The sequence below is a fragment of the Acanthisitta chloris genome, unplaced genomic scaffold, assembly GCF_000695815.1.
Source record: "Acanthisitta chloris isolate BGI_N310 unplaced genomic scaffold, ASM69581v1 scaffold17069, whole genome shotgun sequence".
Taxonomy (NCBI): domain Eukaryota; kingdom Metazoa; phylum Chordata; class Aves; order Passeriformes; family Acanthisittidae; genus Acanthisitta; species Acanthisitta chloris.
The window spans coordinates 16,984-26,748 of NW_008691034.1; positions in this window are offsets into that span (position 1 = coordinate 16,984).

The window sequence follows — 9,765 nt, forward strand, 5'->3', positions numbered from 1 at the left end:
CTAAACTCTTCATTTCCTTATTCAAGAGACAGCTTTGGCATTGTTTCTACTAACAGAAGGACTCAGCTCTTTAGAACTGCACCCATTCCTTTGGCATACAGGCCATCATCTCTTGTGTTTGGTTGTCTAGTAATAGCTACTTTCTGGGGAATGATGCCCCTAAGTTTCCTTTCCCCCAAACCAGTAGTTCATAGTGTGATTTCAGCAGATACAAGCCACAGTTGAACACTCTGAGATACTGCTTGTTCTGGCCAAAGCTGGTCAGAGCTGTGCCAGAACAGGAATGGATTCAGCTGAAAAGGAATCCAAAGAACCTGTTTTTTCAGCTGCATCAGGGCCGTGATTCAGGTCATCACACAGTTCTGCAAACAGAAGCATCCCTGGGCAGACCTGAGACAACCTTTCATTCCAGCACTGCCACCAAAAATTAGCCCATTAAATTATAGAAGTCTTCAGGTATTACAGTACCTTGAGATATTCCTGCCCTCTATTTTTAGTCTCAGGACTGGTACAAATAGTCAATAATCTGTTAATTTGATATGTTGCTTTACAATTTATCTCAAAACAGACAACGAACTTAAAAGCAGCAGAAGGATGCAAACAGTCCCAGCAGTTACAGTTCACTGAGAGTGTATTCTGCAGCCCAAACTAAAGATTTGTAGTGGATCAAGCTATTTTTTTCTTTTATATCCCTGGAAAATTCTACTAAATTACCCATATTTTGACACCTGTAACTCAAGTGTAAGGGAGAGAATGTAAACAGGCTTTTCTTCTGGCTTTCTTGTAGCTTATCTAGCAGTAAAGAAGTTACCAGGCTTTTTTTTGCCTTTTCTAGCGTATTTAGTGAATGCCTCATGAAAGGGAAATGTCAGTTTCCTTCTCTCCATTTTGTACTTCAAAACAAAGCAAAAAGAATATGCAGGTTGTTATTGAGGCAAATGCCAACTTGCTCATGCAGGCAAGAGAAGCAGATGAGATAAAGCAGACCAGTGCAAATTGGTTTATGAGATGCAGACCATAAGGACAGTCATCATTCCTTTGAAAAACACCTATTAATCTTCTCCTAACAACTTTTTGTCCTCCAAAGACAATCAAAAAAAGCAGTAACTTCCCATATGACTGATTGTTCAGGTTAAAATTTTAGTTTGAAAAGCAGAAGGAGATGCAGTCACTCCCTGTATTGAATGAAACATAGCTGAAGAGTTGTGCTGATCTGGTAAGAGAGGTCTCTCATGCAATGGGCATGGTGAACATAGAAAGACTTTCATAAACTACAAAGCAAGGCCATGGCTATGCTCAGATGTCAGCAGTAATTTAGATAAGAGGTCATAGAAATGTGGAGTTGCTAAGCAGTCTTGCTTTTAATTTTACTGTATAATTCATATACATGTTCATGGAAGAATGAGAACCAGCTCTACTTCAAACAAACCCAGAGGAATACTGTGGAATCTCTATCTTCCCTCAATTTGGTCTAGAGCAGGCAGTGTCCTCATAAGAGCACATGACGGAATCTTCCCTCAATTTGGTCTAGACCAGGCAGTGTCCTCATAAGAGCACATGATGTTACCATCAAATGTAGGTTGGCTCAAGGGGAAAAGGTGAAAGTTGACACGAACTTCAGGGGTTAGCTCAAGGACAAAAGGTGAAAGTTGACACGAACTTCAGAACTGGTCATTAGTAGCTATCCCACAACAAACTGACTTTTAAATTCATTCTTTTCATGAGATGGCTTTATTGACTGCCTAGGTCGATAGAGATTTTCTCTCAAAATCATGGGGATACAGTCTCATTGAGACATGGTGGTGCTGTTCTTACTGAGTGTGTGCTAAGGTCCCTTGTCTTGATTGTCATCTGGGAAAAAAAAAGATTCAGTAAAGAAGATATAGCTTTAGGTGAACCTCGGTGTCACTGGAAAAGGGCTGTATTGCCCTGCTCCTGTCTGCTTCTGTAGAAATCATGAAAAGGGAAAGAAAAGAGCAAGCAGGAAGAAAAAGGTGCTGCAATAATTAATGATTATTAGATTTATAGATTTACATAGGTTAAGCTAAAGATAGGACTACATTATTTCCTGATAAAACACATAAAGCAGAAAAAAGCAGTAAAATATAGCAATATAAAATGTTTGTTAATAAAACAATAAACTGCTGAAAGGATCAAATTTTTCAATATTTTTGAAGTGCATATATTAATATTTGATTTGTAGGAGCCAACAACATTCCCTTAAATCCCTGAGAGTAATTGAACATATCTGGCTGCAGACTGTTTGCTGTTCTCAGGTTTAAACATAGCAAATGTAAATTGCCATTCTCTAATTAATGGTCCCATAAAATAAATCAAGCCGTATTCTGATTGACTTGTGTAGGTGGTTATCAGAATGAAAGTGAATTTCTCACCTAAATAAACTGGCATCAAATCATTTAAAAGTTTATACACTTGCTAGCAAGATGTACCACATGTCTTCTTTCAAAAATTAGCAATGCAATGTGACATACCTTTTACAGTACTGTTTGCAAAAATTACATTCTATTGCTGTTCTCCCTGACTGGCTGTAAAAATCATGTACAGCATTTAAACAACTTCTGCATGTCCTTGACTACATTACTTCAGATGTCCAGATGAGGTACAAGAAAAACCTTTAGAGCTTTACTTGCAAAATCAGTCTCATAATGCTGATTTTTTTTTGTGCTATACTTTCTGCTAAGTGCAGTTTAGAACATGCTTGCATTAATGTTGTCAGGCAAGATTCCAAAACAGAATAAAGAACCCTACAGGTAACTTACCATTGTTCTTTAAAATTGTATAAGATCTTACATATGAAATCAGATTGGGATTCTGGAAAGGAAAGAATAGAATTTCCCCTAGGGATCCCTGTGAAGATGTTTCGGGAAACAGACAGCTTTTCTCCATATTTTGTAAATTAGACCCCTTGACTCATATCATTCTAACATTTATTACTACTCCAATTTGCCCCCAACTTCCCATGCCCTTCAAATCAATGATTTTTGAAGGAACATAACTGGAGTTAAAGAGCCCAGATGAGCTGCTTGCTAGAGATATAGCAGGGACTGCACTCCAATGCTAAAACTTATATTTAACAGTTTATCTATTCTGAATTCCTCAAACATTATGCAGTTTGCTTATAATGCCAACAGTTTCAAGGACACTGAAATTGTTTAGAAGAACAAAGAGACTAGGCTAGTACATTTTAAGCAAAACAAATATTGTCTTAGTAGAGTTAATAGAACCTATTTTATTCTGACTATACTTTCCCGAATGTCGCAACCTGGTTTGACATAAATTGCTCCTGCAAATCATGTTTGACTCAAAAGTAAGGGAGTGAAAAAAGAGTGATCACTGATTACCTAAAGGTATTTGCACCTGCTAGAAGCTGATCAGGAATATGTGTAAGACAATACTATTAACACACTATAAAAGTAGTTCACAGTTAATCCTTTATGCCCTTGAGAATATAAAGCAGCAAAGGATGCAGAACAGCTTTGCAAGAAACCCTGTTACTGGATAAAGAATAGAACTCCCTTTCTTTTGGGTCTTCAAGAATATACATAGAAGCTGCTAGACCTTTATTCCATCTCTCTTGGAATCTCTCTCTCTCTTGGGTGGGATTCCACATCTTAACCTCTCCCAGGATTTATCAGAGTCATAATAACACATTGGTCATAACTGTTTCTCAAACATATCTACAGATTCATACCTGTATGATTGCACATGCAAAATAAGAAACAAAACATAAAGCCCTGAAAGGTAGGAACATCTACAGGACTGTGTGAAGCTTTGATTTTCCTGTGAACTGAATTAACCTCATTCCTGGAGTTAAAGCAAAACAAAACAAAAACCCTCAGCACCCCACTGAGCTCACCATGCATGGTATTTCCCCATGTCTCTTGCAATCTGACTGTCAGCTTTCTGTTGATTCATCCCTCATAGCCTTTCCTAATCTATTCATGCCCCCTCCCCTTTCCCAAAGTCTTTGAAGTTTCAGATCTCTGATGAACCCAGGCATAGCCCTGGGAAGAGTACCCCATTCCAGCCTACACAGAGGCAGTTTGTCTCCCAATAGCCCAGCAGCGACTCATATCTAAAATTCTTTGAAGTTATATACCTTAGGCTGTCTTATCTGTGTCATTGTTTTCTACCTTCTCGTGCACTTCTTTAACCACCTTGTAGCCATTTCCCAGGATTTAACTCTGCATTCAGATTGCCACCAGAACAAAGCTGAATTCAGAGTCATAGATAGTCAATACTAGAATCATAACAAATTCTGAAAGTATGTATTCCCAGATTTATAGCTTGAATAGAAGAAAATGCATTATGTAAATATCAATGTTGTTGTTTTTCTTTTCAATTCTATGTAGTTGCTGAAGCTGTAATCAAATGAAAAAGAGAAAATTAATTTTAAATAAAAGAAGCTTTGTGCTCCATGGAGTGCTCACTTCTGTTACTCTGGGGATAGTCCTTCCAGCTCTTCCTGGAAACAGGGCCCAGCACCTCCTCCTAAGGACAAGGGCATGCCTTTCATAGAACTGAGGAGGACTTGTTTTCTTTTAGAATAAAGTTGTGCCATAGTGGTGTTCCTATGAATTCCAGCAGGTAGCATACTTTTCACGCAGCTTTAAAAGTCTGTGGCTGAGTAAATCAAGTCAGGGTCCAGCTGCTAAAAAGAAGGAAACATTTGGAGAGCTGGTTGACCTGTCATTCTTTAGACATTTATTCTTGCATAAGATTAATTACATCCTGAATGTGTTATCCATTTACTGCTAAGGTACTTGAGGTAGTTTCCGTCTCAAAACGAGGCACCTAGAGTACAATTAAGCTAACCTACTCACTGCTCAGTGGCCAGAATACTTTGTGAAGAAGTGGAGAACCCTCTCTAGCCTGAGTGGGTTCAGCACCACACATTGCTTCTCCAGATGGAGAACCCTTAACAGAAAGCTTTGTGCCCCCATAGCCTCTGGCAGAAGTTGTGATGTCATGTAGAAAAGCACACAATTATTTTTCAATTATCTGAAAGACTCCAGGGAAAGTAGATTTCTACTACACTCTGATCTAAGCAAATGTTTTTCTTCTCTTCCTCTTGTTCCTTTATTTTTCCTACTAAATGTAAACAAATAAATAGCCCTAGAATCCAGAATCAAACCCACCACTCCTTTTTTCTCAAGTAAGCATCACCACTATGCTTGTTTCAGCTTGGAGAGTTGATTTTCTTCACAGTAGCTGGTCTGGGGCTGTATTTTGGATTTGTCCTGAAAACACTGTCAATACTACAGAGATATTTTTGTTATTTCTGAGCAGCTCTTACACAGAGTCAGGGCCTTTTCTGCTTCTTGTACCTCTCTAGAAGCAAGGAGGATGCAAGTGCACAAGAAGTTGGAGGGGACACAGTAGGGACAGCTGTGACCACAGGGATATTCCATACCAAATGGCATCATGCTCAGTATATAAAGGAAAGGGCAGGGATGGGGAGGCACTGTTTGGAGTGATGGCATTTGTCTTCCCAAGTCACCATTACTTGGGATGGATCCCTGCTTTCCTGGAGATGTCTGAATCCCTGCCTGACCATGGGAAGAGGTAAATGAATTCCCTGTTTTGCTTTGCTTGTGTGTGCAGCTCTTGCTTTATGTATTAAACTGTCTTAATCTCAACTCATGAGTTTTCTCACTTCTATTCTTCTGATTCTCTTCCCCATCCTGCTGGTGGAGGAGTGAGCTAGCAGCTGCATGGGCCTTAGTTGCCAGCTGGGCTTAAGCCATGACACCTCCCTAAGTACACTAGCCACAAGTTTTTCAACTAAAAGATGATCATACTGCCATCACCTGTCCTCCAGAGCTAGCTATTTAAGGAGCAGAGCTCAAAAGCAATGCTGACAGGAATCCAGTTCAGTAACTCTTTGCGCAAATGATATTCATCAAGCTCCTTCTCTGACAAGATAAAAACTCTAGTGTTACTCTGCTTCACTTCTGACTTGCTAGCATAGGTAGGAACTACCTTGTCCATTTTCAGCCTGCACAAATGACAGGACTGGCAATTGCAGAAGAAAAAGTTCACAAAGTGACTGAACTTAAAACTCAATATACATAAAGGAGGGAAGCCCAATTTCTAATCTCTGGGAGAAAAATCAGTTAGGCATTGCCTAAGTTATTTGGCAGAACTGGTTTCAATTTAACTTTGGGCCAAAATTAAAAAAAAAAAACCCAACTATACAGACTTTGTTTATATACCTACATTGGCCATGCTTCACAAATAAATGAGACTGATGAAAATCTTACGCCTGCCAAGAAAAAAAACCTGCTTTGATTGCTGGCATTTCAATGCAATTACAGAATTCAGGTTTAAAAATTAGACTGAGTGATAAAAAGCACATTCTTCATAAATATTTAACCTTCTTCAGTATGACAGTAATTATAGTGTGGAGCTCAGTAGCTGCATATTCCATTTAAAAGATCTGTCATGCTTTCCATTCGAAATGCTTCTTTTCAAAGGTTTGCAATAGCAAGATAAAAAGAAAACTCCCCCAAGGTGGAAACTTGGAATAAAGTCTCATCTTCTAAAAATTATTATTAATGGTAGATTCTGAGGATGAGAGAGACTGTTTGAAATGCAGTGAGATTTTACAACCACTGCTTTCTTCTCCTGAGCAAAATATTTAATAACATTGGATAGTCATTCAAATTTTACATTCTAAAAATAGCTGGAAACAATTGAAAAATAATTTCAAAGTGAAAACACTGATTTTTGTGATTTTTTTGGTAAGGTAATGTCCTTTGATCCTACCGATAAATTTCCTCATTTTAAAAATACTTGAAATAAAAACAATAGCCATACAATTGGTTTAGATCAAATGAAATGTTTCTTTTCCATAGACTCTAGATAACTCAGTTTTAGATAGGTGTAAATACATTTTGATGGGTAAAGCCATATTTTCATATTGTGTAAAGCTAGTGAATATTTTTGAAGAAGGTTTGATAATGCCTAACTCAAAATTCTGAGTTGTTTTACTTAGGCAAGTTAATTCGTCCATTTGAAATCAGATAGTCTGGGGATGGAGGTAAGGTAGGAAGAGAGAAAATGTTAAACCTCAGCTATGCTCATTAGCTAAGTGAAGATAAGTCTTGTCAGGAGAGGCTGGTATTTGTGGCTGTGCTGGCACCCAGACATTTTTGACCTAGGTTTTCACTTGCGACTGAGGTAGGATGTGCAAGTCTCCTGCTAGGGCAGAGTCTTCACTTGTTACTGAGCAGTCACACTCAGAGCACCTTAGAACAACCAAGACCTCCCCCTTTCTTGCAAGGAGAGAGCAGGAGCATCTCCCAGGAGCTGTTTTCCCATTCTCTGCCCACACAATGTGGATAAGAAACTAGGCTAGTTTGTGTGTAGGTGGCTACAGGGAGGAGGTAAATAAAGACACATATGTTTATATGGCACTTCAACTCTACTGGAAGTCTGTGAGATTTGAGGCCCAGCTGCTGTTTATGCAGCTTTGAAAAGCTTCTTGTCTGTCCTTAGAGTTGAACTATTATTACAGGAAAAATTCCTCTCCAGCTTCATAACCATATAAGTGAAGAGTAAGTGAAAAAACCTCTATAAAGTGCTGCATACTCAGGTTTAGAATTAGCCAAAGAAATGCAGTCAAAACTCAAGGTTCACTTCAGATTCTCTTAAGTACTGAAAGATTTAATGAGAAGTTGTCTGTGCTTCATTTCATCCCTCTTCTAGGCTTTTTAAAAAGAAATTAAGAACCTTTCTCTTTGGTGTTCATAATAGCCTTAGCCCTAATTACCTGTATGTTATCACAGACTGTGTTTATTCATTTACATTGCTTTACATCTATGGCAGTGAATGTCACTGTATTTTTGTCACTGTACCATTTAGTTAGCATGAGGATTTTCTGAAACTCTTGACAGTCAGCTTTAGAATTTTTCTGGTTTAAATGATTTTGAATCATATACAAACTTAGATCTCTATTCATCCCTTTTCTATATATTTTAATATGCTGTATAGCACTTGGATCTCACTTCTAACTTTATTCTGTTGTCACAACCAGGTATATACTCTACCCTCTGTTCCATATCTTTTAAACAGTCACTGACCCATGAGGGGACATTTCTTTATTTCCTGTGACAGCTTCATTTCTTCAACAATATTAGTTTGATCATCCCTACTGATATGCTGTTGACTTCAGCAGACCCTTAGTAGATGTGTGAAATAGGAGTTCCTCCTATAGCACGACCCTTCCTTCAGATTACATCTAACCATTTCTCTGCTAGCTCTAGTACAGAGGATACTCATCACTCAGTATAAAGTGTATTTGCCTGGTCAAGTTACGGATTTCATATTTCTACATTCTTTCTGGGAGAATCCTTAACATATATTTAATATATAAAAGGATATTGGCATTTTGATGGTTATTCATCTAAGTAACCTAAAATGCTGCATGAATCTACACATCTGTCTAATATAGAAGTCAGGTTCACTGACCCTTAGTCTCTTTGGATCTTTTTTGTTTCCTCAGAAAGTTTGGTATAATGTTGATCACCTTTTATTAATTTGTATTAAGGTTGATTAAACAATGTATGATATACCACAGTCATTTACCAAATTCACTTCACTAGGTCCTATTTTGCTTCCTATTGCTCTAAATTTACTGGATTTCAGAGAGGGAAAGAACAGCAAAACCAAGAAGTAAATAATAAAAAATAATAAAAGAGAGAAGTCTAGACACCACTCAGACACAAAACCAAAAAAAAAAAAAAAAACACATGAAGAAAAAGAAAGGGATTTAAATGGAGCAGAAGCATGTTTTTCAAATATAAACCTTTTTTTAACTCCAGACACAGTATTCTACTGAAGACTGTTCTGTTCTTGACATTGTGCAATAGATAGAACTCACTTTCTAGACACTCACTGCACTACTTGCAACTCCATCTCCTTTCTAGGGTTACAAAATGGGATGTTTGAGGTCCTCACCTCTCCTCCTATTGGGGACCCATGACCAATACTATTGATGTGCAGCTTTCTTGGATCAAAAACCTATGAAAAAAGTAACTTTAAAGCGAAGTAATCTTCATTCAAAACTAGAATATAAATGACAAGGTGAGGCTTGAAGTAGGAATCTGGATGACAAATAGTACTTGCAAATAAATAAGCAGGTCATAAATTTGAAAATATGAGAAAAAATGAGCATGTTTTCCTCAGGAAGACATGCTTATCTAAGGATGAAGCTGTCATTACTGGGACAGGGCTACCTCTCATTTATGCATTGTGCTATTTCTTCACCATAATTTGTCCCATTTTCACCTCTCCATATAACCATGGCTGTCAAGTAACAAAGATGATTCCCACGTATTTGCCTCCAAACCCCATGTCTGCATTTGCCTACAGTCTTTCCAAAGTTTTTTTACAACTTAAGAAGAGGCATGAGAATAAAAAGATTATGGCCTAGTATTTTGTTTGAAGAAATCCTAGTTACTAGGAACAGATCATTTTTATGGTTTGATTTCAAGGCAGAGATAATTTTTGGTGGTTAGTTCATGTGGTTCACCTATTATTTAAACATTGTTAAAATGCAGGAAGCCACAATAAATTAAATTTATTATAGAGAAGTTGCTCAAGTTTATGTGAGCATAATTGTGTATGAACATATACAAGTCCATAATTTAAGGTTTCTTGCAGTTCAATAGGCTGAGCTTCTCTATAACTCTTGCAGTGAACTGACTTACTGAGTGTCCATTCCAGAAGGTACTGGAACAC